This window comes from Haemaphysalis longicornis, unplaced genomic scaffold (genome assembly GCF_048455015.1).
Source record: "Haemaphysalis longicornis isolate Haplotype H1 unplaced genomic scaffold, Haemaphysalis longicornis Haplotype H1 scaffold_1, whole genome shotgun sequence".
NCBI lineage: Eukaryota > Metazoa > Arthropoda > Arachnida > Ixodida > Ixodidae > Haemaphysalis > Haemaphysalis longicornis.
In genome coordinates, this window is record NW_027526203.1 from 142,973,249 (window position 1) to 143,001,238 (window position 27,990).

The 27,990-nt window shown below is 50.9% G+C and overlaps 1 pseudogene across 1 annotated transcript; it reads left to right on the forward strand.

Moving 5' to 3' along the window:
* The first annotated feature begins 9,323 nt into the window (after positions 1 to 9,323).
* On the forward strand, positions 9,324 to 14,357 carry LOC144166297 (eukaryotic translation initiation factor 4E-1A pseudogene; annotated as a pseudogene). The gene is made up of 2 exons (XR_013321634.1): positions 9,324 to 9,448; positions 13,513 to 14,357. The product of XR_013321634.1 is annotated as a eukaryotic translation initiation factor 4E-1A pseudogene (transcript).
* The last annotated feature ends 13,633 nt before the right edge of the window (positions 14,358 to 27,990 follow it).

The following is a 27,990-nucleotide window of genomic DNA, read 5'->3' on the forward strand; positions in this document are numbered from 1 at the left end:
AACGAGCTTAAACCCGTGACTAGAACACGCCCTGCACTTTTCTTGCTTTTCAAAGACACACAAAGAATACTTAAAAATACTTTTAGCAGTCCGAAAACGAAGGCAAGGATGGCGTTCTTACGAATTCTTTGTTGCCGTGGGTCCTCTGTCGTAGGGCGTGTTGAGCTTCGGCTTGAAGCTCGAGCGCCGCGACGTGGGTCCCACACTCACCGACCCCACCGCTACGGAGCCATCCCCCCCTCCGCGTTGTCCGACACTGTCTTGACGCGGCCGCTTGGCCACAGACTGGTCCTGGTCGCCAGTTTTCAAGTCGACGCCCTCTTGGGGGGCGGGAGTTTCCAACGCCGCAAACTGACCCGCCACGCTCACCGGGCTCTCACCGTCGCCGTCGTACGTCAGCTGGTCTCCTTCGTTGACACTTTGCGCAGGTAGCACTACGACGGCGGCCGACTCCTTCACCTCAGCGCTCTTTTCAGGCGGCGCGTCCTCCGTCACCGGGTCTCCTCCGCCCCCTGCTGCAGCCGCCTCCGTCTCCTCCTCGTCCATGATGTTCTCCGTTCGGTCCACATCCCCCACCGGTCCGGCCACCTTCGCGTACGTCCGCACGCACTCGTTCGCTTCGTGACCGAAGCGGCGGCAGCGAGTGCAGCGCGGCACCTTGCAGTCGCGCCTCATGTGCCCCGTGCCAGAGCAGCGAAGGCACTGCGGGGCCCTGCCGGGCACGACCACGAGCGCCTGCTCGCCTGCGACACGAAGCTGGTGGGGCAGGTCCTCAGCCCTCACGCCCGCGTTGAGCTTGAGGGTCACGGACCGCGTCGTCGAGCCCTTGTCGTGGACGCCTTGAACACGCCAGCGCTCCCGTGAAACTTCGCTGACCCTCCCGTAGGGAGCCAGCGCAACTCGTACGTCGTCCTCGGTCACGTTGTAAAGCAGCCAGTGGAGCTTCAGCCGCAGGTCCTGGTTGGCAGGGTCAATGACGAGGCAGTGTCGACCTTTGACGTGAAGCTCCTTTGCTTCCAAGATCTTCTTGACGCCTAGCTCCGACTTGAACGTCACCGCCCATACGTGACTCATTTGGAACGCCCCCAAGGCAAGTACCTCAGGGAGCAATTCCAGCCGAGCCAAAGTATCGCGGAAATCTTCAACGCGATACGGGCGCGCACGCATGTCACCGTGCAAAAAAACGGTATTAAAAACAATACGTCCTGTAGGCAATGTCGGCAACGAAACTTGATAACAATCGTCCTGAGCAAGAAACCTGTTACCGCGGCCGGGAACGGCCGCATTAACCGCTCCTGAGGAGCCCTGCATCCTGCGTCCGTTCACTGTGGTGGCCGGAAGCAGAATCCACTGAGCCACCGCGGCGGGTACGTTAGCATTCAAGTGATGCGGTCAAATGGAACTAGAGGCCCCATTACAGACATCCAGTCATGTGTCGTCGCGACAGGTCAGTTAGGCGGCCGCCAATCGCACAAACAAGGTTCCGTGACGTCATAGAAAAGTTGCAGGAAATTGGCTAGGGGGTCGCGACTGCTTCACACGTTTTCTTTAATATCTCCGTTATTTTTCGAAGATTGCGATGATATTGGTATCATTGTTATCGGGACTAAGCAGACTTTCTAATAAACTGCGCAACTTGTATTTTGTCTTCATGGCTCCTTTAAACAACGCTAGAGATCGAGATGGTTCGACTCACCGATGGATACCAGAGCAGTGGGGCAATGCGCGTGCAAGCGCGGTTGCAGTCTCCCAGCTCGTCCGTACGCGTCTTTTTGTGGTGCGTTCCCCAGGTCCACACCAGCGCGCCGGAACGTCCGTCCTCTCGTCATGCGACAACCCACCAGACCTCGCCTTTTGGTGGCGCTAGTGGTGAGAAAGAACTGGTTCTCGGGTAAGGCAGAGGGGAAAAGGGTCAACGCCTCCACCCTGGCGACAACGAACCCTCCGGTCGCTGGCGCCCTCCCGCATGGTTCCCGTCGCGTGAGCGAGGCGCGTTGTGCAACGCCGGCCGCGATGGGAAGCTAGCCATAAAGGGGTTCGCGTGAAAGTCGCGATCCCCACAAGTTTGACTGCGAACTGGTTCATTGTCGCACCTATCGTGGTGCCGTTCAAACTTGCAAGTGTTATGGCGACGTCGGCCACCGTCACGACGTGTGCCCCCAACCCGACAAGCCACGCTGCCCGGCTTGCGGCATCTCCAACCCTCCACCGGATCACCGCTGTGTTCCACGTTGCAAGCTCTGTGAAGGCCCTCACCTCACGACCCACAAAGACTGTCCGAAACGCCTGCTTCCAAAATGCCTGCCTCGGCCTGCCCCAGAGCTCGCCGTGCGAGAAGACGCTGGCCGACGCGGGGGCGTGGACCCTTGAGATGACGGCTTACCTGCGGGCGCTTGGCCAGATTGACCGGCTGCGGCACGCCGAGGGTTGCGGTTCGCTGCTGCAGCGGCTGCGGAGCCACCGCCACTCGCGCATGGGGCGCATTCTAGTGCTCTACAAGGAGGTGGTGGCCCCCTGGATGTGGGACCTGGTGTTCCGGCTCCTGCTCTGGCAGCTGACGTGCGGCTGGACATTCCGGGGCTGCACAGCAAGCGGCGGACACCCCACTGCGGGCAACTGCAGCTGGCCCGGGGTGTCGTCTGGGGCGACCTAGACGGCCACGCCCTAGTATACACAGATGGCTCGGTGCGGCAGCAGCAGGGGTCGGCCGCAGCGGCCGCCGTGCTGGGAGAGGCCACCCGACAGGCGCGGCTGCCGTATGACTCTTCTTCGGCCACCGCTGAGCTGGTGGGGTCGGACTAGGCCTGGACCTGCTGCTGTAGGTGGAGCCCTTGCCCGAGCGCTGCGCTCTGCTGTGCGACTCCCGGGTGGCCCTGGTGCGTCTTCGGGACGGAGATTCGCACTCCCTGTTGGTGCGGGGCATCCGGGAGAAGGCGGCACAGCTGGCGGACCGGAGCACTCAAGTGTGCCTGCAGGTCCCTGCCCACATCGGTCTGGAGGTCAACGAGCGGGCGGACGACCTGGCCGCCGGGGCACACGCGCTGCCTCCGTCGGACATGGTGGCCCAGACCTGCTCATCCAGCGACACCTCCGGACCAGGCATCCAGACCCGCGGCTGCGTGTCGGAGGGGGCCTGCCGCCTGTGCGGGCCTCACGCCTGCCTCGTCGATTGCGCTCGGCCACCTTGCACCTCCGCGTGGGGGACGCGTCGACGGCAGAGCGGAAGCACCGACTGGGGCGGGTGGCCAGCCCCGCCTGCACTCACTGCTGAGCGCCCGTGCAGTCCCTGCTGCACGTACTCTACGAGTGCCCCAAGTTTGCGGCAGGGCGGGCAGAGCTGCTGGCCGTGCTTCAAAGAGTGCGGCCACTTGAGGAGCTGCTCTGGCCCCCGGGCAGTGCTAGGGGGCGAGACCAACTGTTCGAGGCGCTGGGTACATACCTGGGGGCCTCGGGGCTGCACAGTGCACTCCACTGCAACTCAACCTAACTGCCCAGATTGTAGTTGAGTGCTGCTGCGGATGCGACTTCTCTACGTGTGTGTGCCCTTTTACATGCGTGTTAAACATTGCCCTCTGTAGATTCACCTGTTGTCTATATATGTAGTGTTTCTCTGTAATGCCAATTTCCTCAGTGTTTAACTCCTTTTTCGTGTGTGTGTTTTATATTTATCCTTGTGTCAACTTGCCCAGTGTGCTATATACATGATAATGTCAACCTTCTCCCCTATCCTCATATTCCTATGTATTCTTTCCTCCCTATCCCCCCCTACACCAGCAGGCGTTCCGGTGTCCGCCCCCTAGGCGAGACAATTTACGCCTGTTTGTGGATATTCCCTTTCCAATGAACAATAAATACATACATATATACAACATGCTCCAAGGCACTCAGCACACGAAGAAAAACTGGCATCTGCTTCGGTCCCTTCTCAACAGCACCACTACCCGGCGGCAAACAAGCCATAAAATACAACTGATCCGGAACAGCCCACTCTCTTCTGAATACGTCCTGAGGTTCATCGGACTGCACATTTTTTCTTCTCCGACCTCCCGGAAACATACTACACCGGCCAAGCCAATGAAGAGTTGACCGCGCCCTTTATCCGCGCTGAGCTCCACGCTGTATTGGCCCGCTTGAAACGAAATACTGCGCCAGGCAAGCATCAAACTACATATCGCATTCTCCGAAACCTGTACGAAGACACGCTGCAGGCGCTCCTCGACCTGTACAACCACCACTGGTATTAAGGTAACTTACATGAACAATGGAAACATTCGGACATCACTTTCATCCTAAAACCAAACAAGCCCCTCTCCCCCATGACTCTTCCGCCCATTTACTTGACGTCCTGCCTCGGGAAACTTTTTGAACACCTGGTCTATCAACGTCTATCTACGTTCTTGGACGATAAGATCACAACATGTATCCACTAACCATGTTCGGGTTTCGACAACACCTCTCCCCGCAAGACGTGCTAATTTAACTCAAGGAACAGGTGCTAGATCACTGAGCAGAGCCACTCCTAAAGCCATCTTGACACTGGACGTCAAGGACGCGTTTGATAACGTCACGCATCAAGCCAGTTTGGAAAACCTCCACACGACCAATTGCGGCATTAAGACGTTCCACTTCGTAAAAGCTTTTCTCCGAAACCCGACCGCAACACTGCGACTTGGGCCCCTCGGATCCCCAACCTTCCACACGCCGGCGAAAGGCATCTCCCAAGGCTCCGTTATTTCGCCATTGTTGTTTAATATTGCCCTCCTAAACCTTCCGACTCACCTACAAGCTATCCCCGGCGTCCAACACGCTCTTTACGCGGACGATCTGACCATTTGGACAATGCAGGGTTCCAGCGGCGCGCAACAAGACGCTCTCCAACAAGCGATCGACACAACTGTCGTATATATATCTCTCCCCTAGAGGTTTGACATGCGAACCTAACAAATCGGCCATCCTAGTCCTTCGCGCCCACACACGAGGTCGGCCTGCTGTGGCGACTCCAGATCCGCAAGTTACCATCCAGGTCTCCCCCGTTCCGCAAGGCCCCACCCTCCGTATATTGGGTGTGCCTATCCACTACGATGGTTCCGGCGGCATCCTGCTGCCTCAGCTGCACAAAACGGTCACACAGCTCACTCCCTTGATACGACGGATACGGGGATCCACTCATGGCCTCAAAGAACAAGACATCTGCCACCTGGTACAAGCACTGCTGGTCAGCTGCATAACCTATGAAACTCCTTTTGCCAACCTAGAATCCCAGGAAGCCGACAAGCTCGATGCTATAATCCGGAAAACTTACAAAGCTGCCCTTGGACTCCCAACTTACACTTCCAATGAGCGTCAATTGCTTCGCCTTGGCCGGCACAACACGCTCAGTGCGCTACTAGAAGCACAGCGCACGTCCCACCTCCATCGCCTAGCCCTCACTCCCTCAGCTAGACGCGTTCTCCAAAAAAATCCAGGGAAGCTTTCACTCATGCGCAAGACTTGAATCCTGAAGCTGTTTTATGTGAGCATTACCCGCCGCGGTGGCTCAGTGGCTAAGGCGTTGCGCTGCTGAGCACGAGGTCGCGGGTTCGATTCCCGGCCGCGGCGGCCGCTTTTCTGATGGAGGCGAAAAGCAAAAACGCCCGTGTGTGCGAGATTTCGGCGCACGATAAAGATCCCCAGGTGGTCAAAATTAATCCGGAGCCCTCCACTACGGCGCGCCTCATCGCCTCCGTTGCGTCGGCGCGTTAAACCCCCACAATCAATCAATCAATTTTATGTGAGCATTGACGGACCACGCCTTGCCTTTAGGATCGCGGCCATGCCAACTATCCGCGGCCGGGCCATGCCGAGAACTGCGAAGACGCCGCGCGCGAGGTCTCTTGTACGATACTGAGTGCGCGCGCACAACGACGCGAGCTCGCGCGCGAAGGGATATCCTACGATACTGAGGGCATGCGCACGCTCCTCTCGAGTGTTGCGGCGGCGCTATTACGTGCCTTTTCGTTGCCGACCAGGTATTGCGACATCTGCATGACCCCTGCGCGATAGGGTTCTCGCGGAGAGTTTTCGGCACGCACGAACCCCGAACTTACGGCTAGTAACAACAGCTCCTCTGTTAAAAATTGGCCGGCCCACCCCCTCCCTCAACCCGAACTCCAACGCATCCACTTGTCCATTTGTCAACGCCTGAAGATTAGCCCGGTACCTAAGTGCACCCTTCCTTTTATCGGGGACGTCGCACAGCCCGGGTGAAGATGCTCGACAAACGCTCCGACGCCGACTCCCAAACGCGATATATGGACATTGCTCAAACTCCCGACCGCACGCGCACCACCCTAGTCACCGCGGACTCGAATGGAAGCCTCGCCACAGCCGTTACCTATCGAAATCCGCCCGTCACCTCAGCCAAAGCGCTCGCCATCGCCCATGCTACAACCACACACCAGCATCAACCACACTTGACCATCATGGCCTTGCACCACCCCAGGCCCTCCTCGTGTTGCAACACCTTCCTGAGGACATTGAAGTGTCAATCACCGGGCCCCAGGCCATGCTGGCTTTGCGGGGAATGAGGCGGCCCATGCCGCAGCCCGCGATCTCCTCACCGGACACTCCCATCCGCAAGAACCGACACTACCGGGCGCCTAATCTCTGACCATCCAGTCCTAACTCGGCTGGATTGTACTTGCCCTCCTCGCGCACTACACGTACACCAGAAGAACATACCCTCCCCCACGTACCGTAGGCTCTCCAACCACCAAGCTTACGTATATCGGCGCCTGCAAGCAGAAACTTTCTACAACCACGCTATCCTCTCCCACATATCTCGGTCCCCCTTTCCCCACAACTTCCCACAATCCGACTGCCCTCTCACAACCTACCACCTTGCGTATTCATGTCCCCATCACCCCAACCCATCCACTCCCCTTCCCTTGAGCAGTGGGAGTCTGCGCTGACCAGCTCGGCGCCGGAGCATGAACTCGCCCTGGTGCAACGAGCCCTCGATTCGACGCAGGCCCTCGGCCTGCTGGACACTGGAGGCTGCCCACATCCCTTTCCCCTTTCCCATGATCGGTCAATAGATTTTTATACCACTCCCTTCCGAAAATCACTGAAGAATTTAGCTGGCGCAGCTACTTTCCTTTAACCAGGTGAGGTGGGGGGAGGAAAAACTTTGTTGTGAGCCTGGTGATGTGGGAGTGGTTCCTCAGTCCAGGAGACCATCGGACGACCGTGCTGTTTCAGCCCTAAAGATAGACAGGTTGCGAGAAAGCCCAGAATTTTTGGTTTAAAGAAGTGCTGACACGAAATTTCAAAGCTGAGATAACTATGTTAAAATCTTTCGTAGTATTGAGATACCCGCAGGAAGGTTCAACAGCAACCGTCCACTATAACATATTTTAAATCAATTGTAAACTTTGCACGCACGAGGAAGCTCAGAGCGAATTCCCTTTCGACATCGGCATCAGCATGACGCGTTGAGTGCCGCGCCATGCACCGCGCCCCAAAGCGGCGATGTCAGGGCTCCCGTGGTGTAGCCAAAGCGCTCTCTGCTCTGGGCGCGCAATGCACAGCCTTGTGTATCACGTCACAGTTTGAAAACTGACGGCATACGGCCCAGGCGCGTGCGCGCGTGCAGACCCGCCGTGGTGTGACGAGCACAGTGACGTCATGAGTGCCGTCCTTTCATGGCGGCCGCCTTGGTATTCGTATCGTTAAACACGAAACTGAAACGAATAAACGAGGCCGTAAATAAATAGTTACGCTGCAGCTGCGGTCGACCATTTAAGGTGCCTTTCTATAATTACTCGGCTGGCAGGCACCCACACTTACAAGAAAATGCCGTGCCAGTACTTCTTTATTAAAGACTTCAAGGCGAAAGCCTCAGATCTCCATGTTTCAAGTTTACGCTTTGCGAGGTTTATAAAATAGATGGCACAAAAAATAATGAAGTTGCGCTAACCGGGGAACGTGAGTAGGGTATTCCGCGCCAGGCAAGGGAAAAAGGGTCGGAGGAAGGCTCGGGGAGAGGACGGGACAGCGAGCTCAGGGAAAGGGAAGCAGATGAGTCGAGGGAGGGTCCGTTGACCTCTTCCGCACGTGCAGTACGAGGCGCCTTGAGAGTAGAAACTATCGGAGGGGGAATTGGGGGTGTTGTGGTTCGAGTGTAGAGGAAGAAGGTACCGAAAGGGGGAACAGGAAGCTCTATGTGGCGATGGCCAGCGAGAGGAAGAAGCTTCCGAGGGGGCTGTTCAAGTGGCTGGGAAAGTTCAGCGGCAGATCAACAGAAGCCTCCTGGCGATGTCGAGCGAGCGGAATGAGCTTCGCGGGGTCAAGCGGTGAACCGAAGGTCCAAACAAGCGTTCGCCTTCCCATTCTTTGAAATCTGTAAGCATCCACCTAATTACTTTCGCCTTTCGCGTCGAGGTTAGTGCTTCCAACTGCTTATCTTCAAGGACTTCACAAAGAACTGTCGACTCAAGAAAGGACAGCTTCTAACGACAACTCAATTTTTTAAACAATATTTGATTTCTCCCTGCATTTAAAAATCTCGACTGACGCTTTTTCCCGCGGAACCACCGAGCACAGATGGTTATAAGGGCAACCTTAGGCTCTGGCCTTCTCAAACACAGGTTGGAGTATTTTAGGTAGACTAAAGTGAAAGTAGGTGCGAAATCGTTGAGTTTTCTTTACTGTGTGCACGCTTATTAATAAGTATGCAAGGAAATGAACATAGCTTTATAACACAAACCCGCCGTGGTGGCTCAGTGGCTAAGGCGTTGTGCTGTTGAGCACGAGGTCGTGGGTTCGATTCCTGGCCGCGGCGGCCGCTTTTCTGATGGAGACGAAAAGCAAAAACGACCGTGTGTACGAGATTTCGGTGCATGTTAAAGATCTCCAGGTGGTCAAAATTAATCCGGAGCCCTCCACTACGGCGCGCCTCATCGCCTGCGTTGCGTCGGCGCGTTAAACCCTACAATCAGCTTTAACACAAATGACCCCAAAGTCTCCGTTACATTATTTTTATTTCCAGCGTTTTCACCCCCCAGTGAGCTTTTCTCTATCTACGCACTGCTTGTGCTGAAGAAAACGCGACCTTTCGGCCAGGCACGTGGACTTTATGAAAATAAAGAAAAAGAGAGACCGCTATCGCAACAGCGTCGGTGGCTCTAATGCTTGGGCAGGTCTGCAAAAAGCACGCGAAACAGCAAAGCAAAACAAAAGCGACCCGTCATTCATTTTTTGGTCTCGTGCTAATGCAGTGCTGCCGACCGGTACCGCAGCCAATGGGCGGCGGACGCTTCCCGTGACGCGATTGGTCCAAGCGTCGCCTGCTCGGAAGCGCCGGGAAACGGTTGCGCCACCTTTCACGCCCAGCTCCCAGTGGCGTCAGCGACTCGCGTTCCTTCACAGCGGGGTCCCGGATCTGGCAGTTCTTCCTTGCACGCCGAAGGTTAGTCGTTGATCGTTCTTCTCGTTATTCGTGCTGTCGCGTGTAGAGGCCACCACACAACAGGCGAAAACAATCCAGGGAAGCTTGCACTTGCGCGCAAGACGTGAATGGCGGAGCTGTTGTAGTGAGCATTCACGCGGACACGTGGTTTAAATGTCATGTTTATTTACATAATGTGGTGCCTGTACTCGTTGTCATATACAAAGAAGACGACGCCGTATTCGATGTAACGGCTTCTTAATCCTTAATGGGTTCTAGAGAATGCGGTGACCTTTCCCAAGCAGGCTGTGAGCGCATGCACACGACGACATGAGGGCAAGCGAACGAGGGCCGTACGCTATGACGTGTATTTCTCGTTCCAAGCAAGTGTTGCCTCAATTACGGCGAGCGCTGGGGTTTTTCTTTTTTAGGGGCGAACCACCTTAGGGGCTCGGGCTGTCGGCGTCTCATGTCGTCGTCGTATTCTCATGCGATCACGGTACTAAATAACCGGGACACTCGGTTTCGAACGACTAGCACTAGAACGTTTCATGTACGTGGGCAAAAACGCGTACTAAAAGAACGCACTGGGACACTCGTTTTTCGTTCGCGCTTGCTTGGTTGCTTCGCTCCGTACTCGCTTTAATTTTGTAATTTGAAGTTCTCCGTTTCGAACTTCACTTCTCCTCCGTCTTTGTATCATGGGATCTCGCGTATATCAGAGCACGCCGTGTGGCAAAGAGAAACTTACAATCTTCGCTTCTCCCAGGTTTCACGTTAGTGAAGATGGCCTTTTTTTTTTTTTTTTTCTAAAGCCACTGCACTAGCCGGGGGCTCGGTGGTCGCGCGCTCACGAGCTCTCGACGTTTTTTCGCTCCTTGAAACTTTTGCCAGTCACTGCACCTACCGGGGAGGGGACGGCCGATCGTCGGTGGCCGCTGGCCACGCGCTCACGAACGTTCGGCATTTCTTGGTATTTTTTTCCTTCAACGGCGAACTTACGGCTTGTAAAACAGAGAAAATACAACTTTGTTTAACTTTAAAGAGTTAGGCTTCAGTACCTCAGTCAGCTCCATTCCGGCCACGAAAGGCGTTTTTTAACCGATGAAAACGCAAGAAATACTTAAGGACTTTCAAATTTCGCGCCACAGTGACGTGTTATCGGCGCGAGCGACGTCATATGGGCCGGCACTAAAAACATAATTTTCAGTGGGTTAGGTGCACGTTAGCATTCAAGTGGTTAGATCAAACGGAACTAGCGGCCCCATTACAATCGTCCAGTTGCCGGAAGCTGGCTAGCGAGTCGACACTGCTCCACACGTTTTCTTTATTATCTCCCTTATTTTTTTTAAGTTTGCGATGAAATCGGTATCATTTTTATCAGGACAAAGCAGCCTTTCTAATCAGCCAAACTTGTATTTTGTCTTCATGGCTCCTTTAATAGTTATGAGGCGACGGCGTTTGAGCGCGATAGGTTCGCGAAAAAGAAACGCGTCGCGCCTCCATAAAGGCTGCTCCCCTCCATGCGTGAAAATAATGGATGAGTGGGCGAATGAATTCATGCCGCCTCACTTCGAGGTGCGGCGCGTCTTCGAATGCTTGGTTTGGGCGCAAATTTAGTCAGCGGAAGCGAGGTTGGCTGCGAATGTGTGGCGAATGTGTAATCCGTGTTCGGCGTGCGCAAGAGACGGCTTCGCCACTACCTTTGGGATCAGCGTTGTGCACGGCGTTGGCATGCTGCGTGGCGCACGTAGATGCAGTCGCCAGCTTGATCGATGGCTGGACTTCGAGGGCCTGTACGGGTTACCGTGTGAAAACAATCAAATGACGTGGACAGTAACGTTTGAGCGTGCGTAGCTTGACAGTCCTCAACTGGCGTTTGCGTCTATTTGTTGCCAACCACGTTTTCCCCGCGGAGGTTCAGCGAATGAGCGTATATTTGCTGCGTCGGCGCCGCGCTAAGTTCGGATTTGTTTATTAGGCGGACAAAACCCTCTACTTCGGAAGGTGTCGTGGAACGGCTGAGATTCCAAATACCAAGGTGCTGCTCATGTGTGCAACCGCCTGTTTGCCCGATTTGAATGTGTGGCAAGGCAAGCAGAATATAACTCATTTTAAGCAGTTTGGAAGCTCACTCGCTTGCCAATTTTTTTGCCCGTTTTGCCGCAGCTCTCTCAAGCATGTCAGTGCGATTTCGAGCTTGAATATTCGGGATTTTTTACGGGCCCTAAAACTACTGAAGGATCGGTCGTCGATCGTATTTTAACGTATTATAACAGCGGAGCTGTTGTTGCTGGCCGTAATGATTTGACGGGATCATCAAAGTCAGTTTTCCAGTACGGAACAGCGGGTGCTAGCCTAGACGGCAAGAAAATCCGGCGGAATTAAAGGAATCATGAAGAGAAAACACAAGTTTGGTTCATTCGAAAGATTGCCTCGTTAGAACCATAACGACACCACTTATAACGCAAACTTCGCTCAAATAAGCTACATAATTAGGAAAAAAGGAAATGACCATGCGACCCACCAGCTCATTTTCCGCAACAGAACCTGTGATGTCACTTGGGAATGCTCTGCGATTGGCGGAGGCCGGCAAAAGCAAACGCATGTTAGGCAGGGCTTACAGCTTGCATAGCGAGCTAAATGCCCGTGAAACATACTGCACATTCTTTTTATGACAAAGAACGGTGGAGTAAACGGTTGAAGGTCCAAACGAACTCGCAAGCGTGTGCGCCAATGCGTGCGAAACTAGCGCCGGCCGAGCTCGACATCTCGCCGTCGCGCAGACGAATTTTCGGGTTCGAGGCTCTTCGGGGCCAACGAACCGTTCCAGCACGCAGAGCCGCGACCTTGCTTCGTATCGTAATCCCTTCACAGGAGGTTGGCCGTCATATCGCCAACCAGCAAAGGTAAAAATAGAAACGAGGGGAGTAAGGAACAGCAAGAAGCGACGAGATAGTGCCAGTCGTCGCGTAAATTTCGAATGGTGTTGGCTTGCTGCTGTCGTTACAAGCTCGTTTCCAGTTTACAACCACTGAAAACTTCAGTTTGTTCAGTTACGGCAGGGACCCTTGTTAGCTCACTCCTGGGACATGCTGGCGCTCGTCGCCGACTTCGTCAAATCGCTCTGACCTTGGGGAAAAAAATGCCGTAAACACCGCGCATTGACGCTCGTATCTTTCTGGTCGAAGCAGAGAGCTCGCGCGAACGGCTTTCCATACACGACACCGGCCAACTGGCATAAGTGATACTGCTACTGAAATTGAACTATCATTAACCGTAATCAAAATACGGCACATACGTACCAGTCTATATTCGTCCGTCGCGACGGGGCTGACGAGGCAGCGGTGCCGACGGCTGGGCGTTCGTCTGTTGTGGCTATCGCGGAATGGTCGCTTTCCCGTCCACCGCGTATCCCACAACTCTTGCCGCTCGTGCACTTAGAAGCATTGAGCGTTTTTGTGGTGTGAGGTTGTTAAATGCAAGCCCGAGCTCCTCGGCGAGAGTTTTGTTCTCCGGATCAGGCGATTCCATGACTAGGGCTGCGGGTGCACTAGGTTTTACTAGTATTTTTAAAATGGCCGCCGTCTCGATCGACTCCCGCGTGTGGGTGCTATATGGAGTCGACATACTAAGTATCTGTTTCATGGACCGGCTCTATGACGCCATTGTACACGTCACGGAATGTTCAATTTTAGCGGGAGATTTAAAATTTTGGCTTAAATTGCCTTATTTCTCAATGAATAAAGCATCATTTGCTTCCGGGAAAGCGCTTGGGGTACTATGAAACACCTAATCTTTCGAATAAAACAAACTTTTGTTTTCTCTTCATGGCTCCTTTAAATAAGCGCCCACGTATCCCTTCACACGCACCACGGCGCTGGAATTTTTATGAACCCGGCACACGTCTTTTCCCGGGTAGGAGCAAGTGTAACTCATGGATCTGTTGTGAAAGGTGCCAAGTATCTTTGTGGAAATCCTTGCGGAGCTTTATGCACCAATTATAGCCTTACCATTTCCTTTGCCACTGATACTAAGGAAATGTTGGGAATTTTTTTTCTGACTTTTTTTTTTTCAATTTACAGCAAGCACAGGCCTTGCACGATGCAGCAGGAAGAAGCGGAGGCGGGGGAGAAGCAGCCACTCGAGCCCCCGAAAGAATTGGAGGCATCAGCAGCCGCAAAGGTCGCGCGGCACGAGCTCCTGGGTGCAGAAGGCGTGAACGAGCAACCGGGTGAGATCGCAATGGCTGAAGCAAAGGATAACCCCCGGGCATCAGGCGCAACTTCCGGAGCAGGCGCCCTGGAAAAGCTGAGCGTGTCCAGTGTAGTCGGGCGAGGGTCGTCCAATCTGGGGTACCGGTGGTGCTTGTGGTTCCAAGGGAATGACGAGCGCCGCAGCTGGGAGGACAACCTGATGGAGGTGACGTCGTTCCAGACCCTGGAGGACTTCTGGACCCTGCACAACCACATTGAGCGGGCCAGCAACCTGCACCAGGGCTGCGCCTACGCCCTCTTCCGCCACGGCATCGAGCCGTCGATGGGTGGCCCCCGGAACCGTAACGGTGGCCAGTGGATCTTCACCGTGGAGCGCGGCCGGAGGGACTTAGACAGTACCTGGCTTCAGGTCCTGCTGTGCCTTGTCACCGACAAGTTCGGCGAGCACAGCGCGGACGTGTGCGGAGCCGTGGTCCAGGTGCGCTCCGAGGATGATGTGATCGCTGTCTGGACGACCAACAAACGCAACGAAGTCGCAAACATAGCGGTGGGCCGCACGCTTGAGGAGCAGCTCATGCTGCTCCCGGGCGAAGTGATCACTTTCCGTTCCCATGCCGACATCGCCCAGCCGGAGGGCGGCGACGAGAGCGTGGCCAAGTACGAGGCTTGTTGCTGCTCGTGTCCTTGAAATAAAGTAACCGGTGCCCTACGAGTCTGCTTACGTGCTTTGAAAGCGAACCCTGTCGATACTTACCAACAACTTTTCTACTGCTACATCCCTTTGCGTATCTTTCTTCTCTTTCATTGCTGCATCTTACGGTGCTAATTGCTTCAGCACGAAGAAAGGCACATGCCATAACGTCCCTAGAACCCATGTTCGGTGCAGCTGGTGTGCACCTGTCCTAATCACGTGCCATCACAATCACGTGTAAGGCAGCACGCACTATTCTACCACTTCTGCGTTGCACTTCTTTATAGTTTGTTACAGAGGGTACTGCCATGAGGGGTACCAACTAGCCCAAGTGTACGCTTTGCTGTAGTACGTAGTACATAAAGGTGTAGACTTGAGCAAGTTGGTCCATTTTACGCAAAAGGGAAACATTGCAGACATGAGAAACTGGAAAAGAAGGTTGACAAATGCAATGCAGGCTAGCAACCGGAGGAATTTTTTTAAGGAAGAAATATATAGTAGCTCTACAAATGCAAACTGTGAGTGAGTGAACAAAAGGCCCCCTCCGAAAAGAACATAATAAATCTAGGGAATGCAAACTGATGTGCAGATTAGATTCGTAATTGATTGTGGTGTTTAAGGTGGCGGTCCCACTCGATCGGCCCGCGCTGCCGGTTTTGGACGATGTTTGCGTAGGCGCTGTTGCGCCCCAGTTGGCACCACATTCGTGGCTAATGTATCATTAGAAAGCAGAAGTCTTCTAGATTCCGAACTCGCTTACCGGTCTATTCCAGCTAATTTGGCTTTAGAAGGAGAAGCCAATTTGCAAGAGAGAAAAATTGTATTTTTGCTTTTTTTTGCTTCTGGTGGTGCAAGAATTTTAGAAAACTATGCGACGTAAATACATGTAGTTTGGTATGTGCATAGAATAGATGTCTATGCAGATATTTACGTTGGGAATTTCCGTTTCAGCGAACAGATTTTGTTATACGGCCGTTTGAAAATAGCTAAAATAGCGCAACTTCACTCGCGCTAAACTTTTACATGGATTAATGCAGAGCAATGTGTTTTCGTGTGCGCGTTGCCAGCATATGTATTTGTATACTGCCGAAATTTCGCTGAATTTCGTTCAGCGGTTTTAAAGTTATTTTGGTCTACATATGGCAGTTTACACGTACACATGGGTTTTCTGGTGCAACTTTTCTGCGTTGCTGCTGAAGCGAAGTTTCAATATTTTCACACATCAAACTTGAAGACCTCCTTTAGATATTTACGTTCAATTTTTGCGCTGTGATAAATAGAACACGTATAAACTGTTACTGAAATTGGCTGATTTTTATCACGCCGGCCGAAGCGCTTAAACGCGCCTATTTACGTACACACACGGAACTCCTAAAAGTGCGTTACATGGAATATACGTCGATGTCATATCTTTATAACATTACCAAGTAAATGTACAATTAACCCTTTTTTATTCCTGTAGCGACGATTTTACAGCCACAACAGCGTTGAAGTTTTATGTGGCGCCATCCAGTGTCGAAACTGTAAAGCTACTTTGTTACGTTTCAGCTTTCTGCTACCGATGGCGCGGCCAAACGCACTATTCGAGGGAGCCTCAAGGCGGTACATTCAGGCTCCCCAGACTTTTCGCCTCTTCTTTGTCGTGGTGCCGATACTGCCGATACTCGTTCAGTTTTTGTCGCCACGCCGTGCGGTCTGTGCGAACTTCGGTGGTAGCAAATTTGCTCGGTATCTCTGGGCATTCTGCACCGCCGTTGTCCGGTGGAGTACAGCGGTGCGACGTTTTGCGATCTGCGATGGGTAACACCCGTAAAACGCCAAAACGTTTGATAAGGCGTAAAAATGCATCACAAAGTCGCCGAGCGCAAGTGAGAGCGGCCGCAGCTTCCTCATGCAAGTAAGGATTTTCGTTTTGTGTTCATTGCACGCAATCTCGCGCTAACGCGCTGCGAGTGTTATTTCTGTTCAGCCTTTATTGTGTTCTGGCGGAATATGAGGGTCCGCATGAGGGTTCGCATGTGTTGGGGATGTGAAACAGCGCGCTTAGTTCTTACCACGATTTTGACCGGCGTGGGGCTGCTAGTTTTACCTTTCAATGCTAAAAGCTCTGGGTGGTTTGTTATTCGGAGCCTAGCCACCACTTGCTGCCACCGCTTGCACTTTTATTCGCGGCCCCTTCCCATTGCATGTGGCCCGGCCACCAATGCCTGACCGTAAAAATGCAGAAGGTAGCCATATATGGCTGGCGTCTCGCTGGCGTCGTGAAATCCCCCCCCCCCCCCCCCTACCCGTCGTGAACTAACCGGGCTCGCTCGCCGGCGCGCGCCCCGGCGTGCCCTGAAAACTCTCCGTCGTCGCTGCCGTAGCCGTAACATCTAGGCGTCGTGAAATAGCCGTACTCGCTCCTGCCGTACCCGTAAAAGCTACGCGTTGTGAAATAGTCGTACTTACGCCTCTGCTTACGGACGTTGTAGTTGGGTGTTGAAATCGTGCCGAGCTCTGTTTTTTTTTTTTTTTTTGCCGCATTTAGAACTTTTGTAATAACTATACTTCACGCCCGCCTTACAACTCAGTTGGCTAGAGCAGTCGATTTTGGTTTTACCCAACCGGCTGAACCGCTACGGCTCACTGAAGCCAAGGCCGACGCAGCCAACGCTAGGGTTACGTCCGATAATCTGTAATTATTATAAGTGACTATGGCTGCACAAAGCTAGTCTGTAAATTTTTTTGTAACCATTTACTTTTGATGAATCAACTTTAACTTTCAAGCGGTTTTTCCTTTGATGAATCAACTTTAAAACAAGCGGTTTTGCCTTTGCATAAATATCAAGAAAGACTGTTTTCTGTTCATGTTGCCAAGCAGGCTTGGGGTAGCAGCTTGGAGTTCCTTCCGTACTTAGCTAGAGGTAGTCCGACCATTTATAATTACTAAATAGTGATTACTAATTAACAACGACCCTGGCGGTGTGAGGAAGCGGTGTGTTCGGTTGGATAAAAATCAACAGATTGCTCCCACGGAGAGTTGCGTTCCTCCTGAACAGAACTTTAGTGACAGCTGCCGTTCCGCAACATTAGCATTCCTTATCGTTCCGTCTGGACGGAACGCTAGACAATGCCTTTTTTGTAGTGCTCTTTTGTTCACCTTATCCATAAGCTCCTCCTTTCTTTATCTGGGAACTAGGCGATACAGGTTTTCTGCCCAATTATGGGGTTGCCATGAGGTTACAAAAGTCACTACCGACCCTGTTGCAGAGCCCACCCCTCTCGCAGAGAAGGCAGCTCTTGGCGTAAACGATGCTACTGTCTGGGCGTTCACGAGTATCGGGTCTGGGCATTCACATTTGGAGGAGGCACTGTCTGTCATGGAAATTCCTGTCATGTGCAAAAAAACGTTCCTGCGTCGAGCGGAGGCACTTGGAAAGGCAAGTGCTTTGGCATGTTTCCAGGTTTTGTTTCTGCCCTCTCTGTCCAGTGTTTTGCTCTACCTAATGATTCCAAATATTTGTTGGGCCAATTCTTGTTACGTTCGCTTACGTTCAGTTAGAACCAATGGGTGATTTACAATGTGTCGAAAACTTGCGAAGACCTCAGCTCTTGTCAGTTCTTCAAACTGAAGCAGAAACGCATATAAAAGAAATGAAAATCACTACCATGGCCCACTTCTGCCAAATCAAACAGACCCTTGATATAATGACGCCTGAGCATCGCCAAGTTCATTTCAATGCCATTTCAATGAACACAGCCATTTCAATGAAGGTCATTTCAATGAACACAGCCAGAGAGCCAATTACGCTTTAGAAACTATTATATACTTCATTTCAGTCTTTCTCACCCTGTTGTCCCATCCCTGTATTTGATAACCATTATGTTATATTTTTGTCTTTTCAGCTTGCTGTAAGATACAAAGGTCTTTTGCCAGTTTGTGTGCCTCTGTAGGGCTCATGACTTTTGCTTAGTGCAAATAAAGGCCTTTGTTGTTACCCTTGCTTGTTAATTTTTGTTTTGCAAAGTTTTCAGGAAAAGCAGCTGAGTTCGGTATGCCAGGAAACAACATGCAACCGCGAGAGGAACATTTACCAGCCGAAAGCCATTGTCAACGAAACTGGTTCCTATTTCGTGCAAAACCTTCATGTAGTTAGCATGTTCAGTAACCTTGTTCATTTCAAGCAAGTGAAGAAATTTGTGTACCATTGCGCGTTGACTGGCAAGCACATCTTTCTTCTGATGAACTTATTGTAACATTACATAGCCGAGAGTATTTCAAGGGTCAATAAAAGTTCCTTCGCAGCAGCTTTGGTGAATCTCTGCCTCCTGCATCCGAGTATGCCAGCTTTCTTTTTTTTATTCACATTCCAAGCGCAGCAAAGTTTGTATGGAGGCAGCCGCGTTGGAAGTTTTGTCTCCAATAAACAGCTGTGTCAGTGCCTGTACTGTTGCAGTTCGACCTCACGTGTGACCTCAAAACGTGTGACCTCAGTTTGCTGGGAAAGGTGGCATCTAACTTTGTTGGCAGAGCAAAATTATGCAATGATCTTGGCGCTGTAATGACCCCGTTGCTGGACGGAAAATTTTCATTCAGCCAAGCACATGCAATATAATTACTGATTAGCTCATTCCTGTCAGATCGAATGCAATCTCTGGAAAATTTGATGACTGGGTGATGGCACCATAAATAGCCGATGGTGGTGGTCAGTGGCGTAGCCAGAAATTTATTTCGGGGGGGGGGGTTGCGCCCCAACCCTAATGCGTGTATATATATATATATATATATATATATATATATATATATAATTGGTAGTTTTTACAGGACAACATTCAACATTACATTTTAACACATTTGAAAGACAAAAAAACATCCAGCAATAAAAATTTCTGGGGGTTCGAACCCCCCAAACCTCCCCCCCCCCTGGCTACGCCACTGGTGGTGGTAAAAACGTTTGCGCAAAGAAAATAAATGTTACGAAAACTAAGGTTAGGTGCACGATTTGAACCTATGCTAGGGTATGCCCGTCCAGTCCCACACGCGTCCCTTGCACCACGACTAATTAGATCTTACTCACTACAAGGTGAAACGGGAAAGCCCGGCCCCGTCCACTGAGCCGCCACGGCCGCAGAGCGCCGTAGAGCGCTCTGCGGCCGTGGAGCGCCGCGTACCTCCCGTTGCGGCCAGAGAGTCGTGGGTTCGAAACCGGGCATGGCCTAAGTATTTTTTTTATAGTAGAGTGCGGACGCCGACGCCGCGGGACATAGACCCGAGCAAGAGATGCTTCGCATCTAAAATAGAAAAGCCCCCCCCCCCCACCCACATCGATGTGGCAATGTCAACAAGCTGTTTGGGAGATACTATCAGTTGTCTTGTTCAATGAAACGATTCATTCAAAACAAAATGGAAATTGGAAATTAGCTTCTCCGCAAGTGTATATATGCTCGGTAAAATAAACTCTGAACAACGGTATCAACATAAAATACAACAATACTTTCCTAAATTTAGGCTTTGATTTCTACCTGGAGAGTGAAGCTACGACGTAGCAGTCTTCCTATACAGTGTTTTTTTTCTTTTTGAATAAAAGGCAACCCTGTAGAAAGTGGAAGGAAGAACGCCGAGCGGCCCAAACAATTCGCTATATGCCATAGCTATTCTCATAGCTATGGTACCACAGACATATTGTGCTGAAGTGAACAATCGAAGTGCCATAACAACGCTTTATTCGAACCATCTTCCCCTGCCCATATTCCCAGATCCCACAACAGGGCCGCTTGGCCTCCTTTCTCAAATAAAGTCATCCTTCTCCTCTCAAACACTTTCAAAACGCCATCAGCAAACAACTACAAAGAGCCGCGACCAGGCTCCCATTCAGAGGGACTTCCTCAGATAGGGAGGGGGGTGTCGTGTGTTGCGGAGGTGAATTCGCTACGGTATTGTGGAAGGGAGGGTGGGGGGTGCTTGTAGGCTCGGCAGGTTCAGCTTTTCTCCAATTTATGTGCAGCGAGAATTCTTTTTTTCTTGAAGTAAAAAAAAACACTGTTTACCGTGTTGACTCGCGGTGTCCTGCCTGGAGTTCATACAAGAAGCTGCGTGCGCCTAACTCACCGTGAAGGAAAGCCGCAGGGGCCTGGCGGTTCCACCTGGCCCTAAGCCCCCTTCACGGTGCATTAGGCGGACTGTTCGCAACGATGTAGCCTCCACAATGCTGTACGCAGCTTCTGGTATGAGCTACCACGCACGAGCTAAGGAAGAACGCAACAAGGGTGAGCACTGACTCGAAACGGGAGCTTATAAGTAGTTATAACCGCACTTGAAAATGTAAAAAAAAATCTGTTCGGTGTTCCCGCTAATGGGTTAGTATTCTGCCTTCCGACCAAGAGAGAAACTACATAGTGCAAGCAGGCCAAACAAACGCAGAAAGGCTTTAGTTGATGGTGTCGCGTGTTTCGATCTTTTTTTTTTTATATGTATAATAATTCTGAGCAGCATGTTCTGGCGTCGACAGAGAAGCCAACATTGCCGCCGTGCATACGTCGAGGGTGTTGTTGATGAATGAGCAAGTGGAAAACCGCCGTGGAAAACAACCCCCATACAACCTAACAGCAGCGTATATTTACCTTCCCCCCGCCAAATAAAAATAAAACAAGAAAACATCGTCGCGTGTCGCCAAGAGTCCGACCCTCAATCTTGGCCGATTCGTTTCACCCGGCGGAAGAAAGTTTCTGGAAGCAAGTTAGTTCGCTCCTCCAGCACCAACATCCTGTTTAAAGGTTAGGATAAGTGGAACCAGAAGCAAGGGAGAGGAACACAAGAACAAGAGGGATAGCCAGCTGCCTTTGGAAGTTCAGCCTGACACAGGTGTAGGGCAGCGACAGCACCGTGAATAGAGATTTCACTGGTAAAAAAAGAAAAGACAGGTGGCCTCACAAAAATAATAATCATAATAAATCTATAACATGGAAACGTGTGGACCGAAAACCCGTGACATGCTGAGGTGCAAAGTGATGAACAGAGGTAAAAACGAAGCAACCTGCCGTATAGTGACTTACTGTGAACAGAACAAAAAACGCCATGAACGAGAACGAAATCAACGGAAACGCGAAGAACAGAATCAAAGGATTTGTGGAGACAAATTTATACCCATCACAAAAATATAAATGGCACCGAATAGTCCGTACACGGAAGTGTCCGGGTCCCGCGTAAAAGGTACACGCTCCGCGTCCACGGCCATCTATCTCCACACTCCGCTTGTTTTTGCCAGAGGAAAAAGTGCTAGCTTTCTTTCATATTAGTCTATTGGTTCATCGTCTGTGTAAACAGCGAGAACGAGAAAGCCTTGTTACAAATGAGAAGGTTTGCCTGGGCGAATTTTGAGATAAAGTATCGATTTGCTTGGATTGGCGGGTTGGTTCACCATTCATGATTACTGCAAACTTCAAACCATCCGCAACCAAATAAATTTGGTTGCAGGTGGTTGAGAAAAACATTTTCGATAAAACGGCTTCGATAAATCGTCCATCGATAAAAAAAATTAGCGCCAATCCACCCCGTGAATGTGGTTGGAAAGCAAAGCTGTAAACGGCACCCATAACGATTACCCATGCGACGTCACTTAAATTCACTCACATCACTCTACAAATAGTAAAACCAGAGAGAAGTGAAATGCAATTAACCACACCATTTATTACTTCAAAGAGATATTATTGGTAAGGTTAAATCAATGCATGAACGGTGTTTGGTTGAGTTGTATTGGTGTAGCACAAGAGTGGAAACTTTTTTTATAAAATAAAGTAAGATCCAACCCTGTGTTAGACGATCTGACTTCTCCGCCTCTGCGCCGCGGACGGAGGCGACGAGATTTGCGGCAGAGAAGGAGGAGCAGGAGGAAGAAATACTTCTGTTCAGATTTCTGAACGGCCCAAAGTGTAGCCCTGGGGAGTGATTCCTTCTTCTGTGGGGCCCATATGCAGTCCGCGCGGCCTGTGTTCTGTCCACCCGCTCAAGCTGGGTAGGTAGAGAGGGTCTGGACAGCAGCATCTTCCATTGCTCTCGTTGGGTAGTTGACGGAAAGAGAGGAAGGTGCTCAGGGCTAAAGTCGCACACTCCGATTATGGGGCGGAGTGTTCCTACTTCTGAGCAAAATTTACATTCAGCATTGTAGCGATTCGGATACATTAAGTGAATACGCGTAGGCTGTGGGGAGGAGCCCGGATTGTGAGAGCCTTAGGATAGTTTGTTGTTCTCTGTAAAGGCCAGGGTAAGGCGAAGGTACGGTCTGTCTCAGAAGGCGATAATGCTGGGTTATCGCCCTGAACGTGACAAGCGGGTGACTGCCCTCGTGCAGCTCCATAGCACGGGAGGTAAAAGCGCAGGCTTGTTGTGTGGGCGTATTTGTTGCCCTCCATTGAAGTGTAAGGGGGTGTCCAGATGAGCTGAATGGAACCGTTTGGGGAGTGGTGCAGTGCAGGTCAGTACACCCAACCCGACTGGTAATTCCAGTAGGCTTGCTGGAAATCGGTGACTACCCTCCGAACCCCTGGTTGAGTGAGAGCCAAGGTAATGGCTGCCTCTTCTGCTGCCGTCATTTCTTGGGTCCTAAGAGAGGTACACGCAAGGAGGTTGGTTCTGGAGGTAGCCACGATGAAGGCGTATTGCTGCCCTCGATGTTTGGAGGCTTCTGTGTAGATAACTGCATGATGCCCTCCGAGGGTGGTGTTTAGCACTTCAGCCCGTGCTTTTCGGTGACCCTCGTCATGTGAGGGGTTCATGTTTCTAAGCAAAGGGAGCATCTTTAGTTTCAGTCGCCAAGAGTCTGGGAGTATGTCAAGCGGAGTGACATTCTGGGCTGCCCAGCCAATCTGGTGAAGCATGCGGTTACCCACCGAAGTTCTGAGTCGGACCTTCTGGTTAGAAAGATGACCTTCTATCAGCTCTTCAACGTTGTTGTGCAACCCTGTGCTAAGCAGCCTCTGTGTGGACGCACTCATGGGAAGACGAATGACCTGCTCGACCGCCTTTCTAATCATTATATAAAGCATCTCTATGTCTTCCTTGTCGAGAAGAAGACAGGGGGTTGACGTAAGTGACTCTCGAGTAAGTGACCAAAGCTTGACTTAATCGAAAGGTATGGGATTCCTTGAGGCCTCGCTTCTTGGTGGCAACTCGGCTGATCATGTGTATGATTTGATTAATGCTGTTTTTGAGGCGCTGCAAGGAGACGTCACTCTTGGTGTTAGCCTCGAGATCTAGGCCCAGGATCTTGATTCTGGGGCTTAGAGTTATGGCCTGGCCATCAAGGAGTATTTGAATGTATTCCTTGATCTGGCGTGAGGGCGGACGACAAGGATCTGTGATTTTTTACGTGAACACTGGAGGCTACAGGTTTTAGCACAATGGCGTACTAGAAGTTAGACGCCATGCATTGGTGTAAGCTTCCTTTAACTTTTGTAACTCTTAGCACATGAGCAAGGTGCGCACCGGGCCGCTAGACGGGCCTGAGTGGTCACGTGACGCTTTCACGTGGTATTCAGCGAGAACGCCGGGGCTAAACCCGTAGATGTGCTTGGTGAGTACACCACCCGTCTTCCCCGTCTTCGCGTGGACTCGTAGCTAAATCGGTAAGACAACGCGCTCTCGCTTTGGTAGTCTATTAGTTCCAGGTTCGATTCCCGGCGGTGCCGATACATTCTTTTATTTGTTCGCTGGAGTTTTCTGGTGACACCAACGGTCGCGAAAGAACCCTTAGGGGGTAGAGGTAAAAAGCTTTGCTTTAAAATATGCAAATGTGCAAACGTTCTAAGCAAAGCGTTATGCCAAATTGAAATTTATTATTCTTTGTGTTCTTTTTCTTGATCAAAACAAGCTGTATTTTGTCATGGTTACACAAGCCGTTCGATCCTTCAATTCAGTCTCAGAGCAGGTAAAACTACGCGAACGCCGATTTCTCAACCGTTTGCACATTCGTAGGACACAAACCACATGAAAGAAGAAAAAAAAACACGGCGATTTTTCTATTTTTATTAATTTTTTTTTAGTGTGAGAAAGGCAACTTCGGTGGAATGTCAACGCTGGCAGCCGTCGCTTTCTATTTTTCTTCATCCGCTCAGTCTGTGTGTCTTCTGGCTCTTGGAAAAAATGTCAGCTGCTGGTAATCGCTCGTCCCATAGCGCTTGCTAGTTTTACCCGTACATCTGTAGAGTGGAAAAAAAAAATTTCGAACAGTAGCACCAGGATAAATTCAACAGCGCACCTGTCGCTTCCTTTGACCGGACAAAATGCTTTCGGCATCTTTTGACCTCGATCTTGAACATGCATGATGAATTACGTTTGGTGCCGGAAGGCAAGAATAGAAGACAGGCCATCTGATACTTGCGCATATGGCGCAGTCTATTATATTTGCAGTATTATGTATGTAATACGATAAAAAAACTTTTGTGCCAGACTTAGCTTGCAACCCATACTAGGGTCCAAAGGTGTTCTGATTCCGGCTAAAGTTGCCATGACATATCAACACAGAGGACATTATTGCACAGCGGGAAAGACGAGGATAGAAGGAAATACGCAAGGCCCGTGCCGACGATTTAGCGGCGGTTCATTGAGAAAAACCGCCTGAAATATATCAAGAGACGCCGATAATTTTCACAATATCTCTTTCTTCATTCCTTTACACCGAGCTTTCTTTCTGCTCTTTTAGTAATGTGCGCTGGCAATCTTGGCGACATATGTATTGCTCATTCGTCCAACGTTTCACCCCAACAACAGTGAAACGTTTAGTTGATTATTCTGTTTTATTTGTGCTACGCGCGTGTACAGAGCAAAAGCTCTTCAGCGCGATTTCGGAAGCCGAGCGCCGAGCAACTCGCGGCGAGAAAGAAGGCAGGGCCAACCCCCCCCCCCCCCCCCCCCCCCCGTGCACGGCGGCGAACAGAATCGGTTGGTCATGGTTCAGGTTCGGACAAAAGGAGCGTTTCCCCTCGCGAATCGCAGGCGGAGGGGAGGGGACGCCGGTACGGGGAACATCGCGCCCGGAAAGCCTGTGCCGGTATTTTCGTCCGCCACGGGTGGGTGGCGTAGTCTGGTGGCAAACTCTGAACTAATTCCAACATGGCGGGTGTGGGACCGCTTAAAGGGAAGGTGAAGCGGTTTTAGAATTAAAAGAAAAGTTGACTAGCAGCAAGTACACATTGAATAGTTCATGTGTACGAAATATTTTCGCAATACATGTAATAGAAGCGGCGCAATGAGCAAACAAAAGTGGCCCGATGCCCCGCCCCCATCTCGCCGCGCGATGCCAGAAGACCGAAGAGCGCGGGCGAAAACCGGCTGAAAAACGTCATACCTGGACTTCCGGCCGGATCAGCCGCCTCGGCCATGCTCTTTTCGCCGTGTTTCCTTGTGAATGATACTTGTTGTTGCTGTGGTTGATAGCACTCATTTGTACAATTTTCGTGTTCAAAAAGTATGCACGAACGCCAAACGAGGCATACGTTATCATGCCGTATTCCTGAGCAGAATAATGCCACGCCGGGATGCTTGATAACATACGGAAGCGACAGCCGAGGTGGCTGTGCTTGATGACAGAGAATACACTACACTACGTTAAATACTTTGTAAACCGCTCCAATGCGTTTTTTTTTTTTTTTTTGATGCGACGGACGTGAATTTTCACATTAGATTCTAGATTTAGGAAGGATGGGGAATACTGCTGTACTTTGGTCGGGGATGTTTCGTTCCATTCCAGAAACCAAGTCACATTTGTTCAGGAAATACTTGTTTCGTTAAACGCGTCGGTTTTCTTTCCCTATGGGCTCAGGACAGTGTTCAAAAAAACAATTTTTTGGCGAAACTAAAACAAGGGGCCAATCCTGATAGAAGTTCTCTCCCGGCTACGAGGTAAACAGTATTCCTACGAAGTAAAAGAACCAAGACAACCAGATTACTTATTTTGCAAGTGTACATGTCACGATAAGGTGATGTTTGTCTGGAATTTAAAAAAAAACACCACTCCGAACCACCACCGGCCATAATTTGTGTTGACTGCGGGGGCCTAATTTTTTGCCCAAGATTCCGTGTGGCTGCATATTATAACCTGGCAAGCACTTGTTGTCACTGAACCTCAAGTGTGCTCCAGTGATAGTCGGTATTATATATAATGATTATACTAAAAAAATTAGGAGCGAAGAGTAAATATATGGCCTCTGTCCGACTAGCGCGGTAAATGCTTAAATCTAGAAATGCTGAAACAGGCCAACGATTCATTATCACAAACGTTTGGTGATTGTTACCTAAAGTAACGTAACTACAATGTAACTGCCTTGTCCGACTGGTCTGTTAATTATAACGAGGTGGCCGTAATATTGTAGCAGAATGCGCAACGCACAAGCGAAAATCAAGCCCTACTACAGCCAATAATGCTGAGCAGGCACTAGTATGCTGCAGTGTTTTCAGAATAAATGCACGTGAAGCAGTAAGACGCCACTCATCGAAGTGCAGCTAGCAATCGCGGAGGCGCCGTAGCGCCGAAATGGCGCGCGCGTGTGGGTCTGTGTACGGGGATGAGTAACGGGGCTGGGGTGGGCGACAACGAACAAAGGAAATGCGGAAGCAGAGTCTGCTTGTTGGTTTATGCGTGTACCGGCAAGATGTGTCTCGCATTACGTTTACAGCGCATGAACGCTATTTTTTCGCGCAGTGCACGTACGTGCTTTTCGCTGGTAGATTGTTTATAAACGCCCATTAATCTTCGGCATAAATGGTTTTGTGTATAATAAGAAACAGTTAAAGCAGTACCTAATATTAACATAAGGTATAAAATCCCCCTATGCTGGTTGCCTAATTCAAAAATATTATGATGGAACCCACTAGTCGACGTCACAGTCACTGCTTTGGGGTTCTCTGTCGTGTAAAGCAAATTTAAGCTCCAAGATAATTGAACCAACAGCACGGGAAATTATAAAACAAACTTCCAGTCATGTGCGAAAATTAAACTGCAAGCTAAATTGCCGCAAAGGCAACCGTGCGATCGTTCGCAATGCTTCCGACAACCCACGCGGCCGAAGGGTGTCCTCCTTTGACGTCATGACGGGCGCAACCAATCAGGGGCGTCAAAAGACGAAAAGCGCGCGTCTTTCAAGCTGGGCCGCGCTTTTTGCAAGATAAATGTCACTTGGACTCATGTACGATAAATTTCAATGTGATATTCGGAATCAGCGCGCAAGAAACTATATAACTGTTAATCTAACTCAAATTTTTTGGAAAGCGCTTCAGCTTCCCTTTAAGCGGGATTCACACGACGGAGGAACAGGCGCGCGGAGGCGGACAGATATGTGACGTCAACAGCACGTGACCGGATTATCCGGCCTGGCGGCGCATCCACACGTGCGGAGCTACGCGGAGTGACTAGCAGACGACAGCGCCGAGGAACAGGTTCCATTCCCCGCCGAGGGCCACCGCCGTCGAGCGAAAGCATGCGGAGGCATTTTCTTTCGCGGAGCCTCCGCGGGCTATCCCCACCGAGGGCGGAGCCTAAAACCGGTCACGTGATCGGGTCCCGCGGGCCAGAAAGAGAGGGTTTCTCCGTCGTGTGAATCCCGCTTTATGAGGAGGAGGAGGTGGAGGAGGAATCCCTTAAATGATGAGGAGAAGTCAGCCTGGCAGCGAGCTTGGCTTG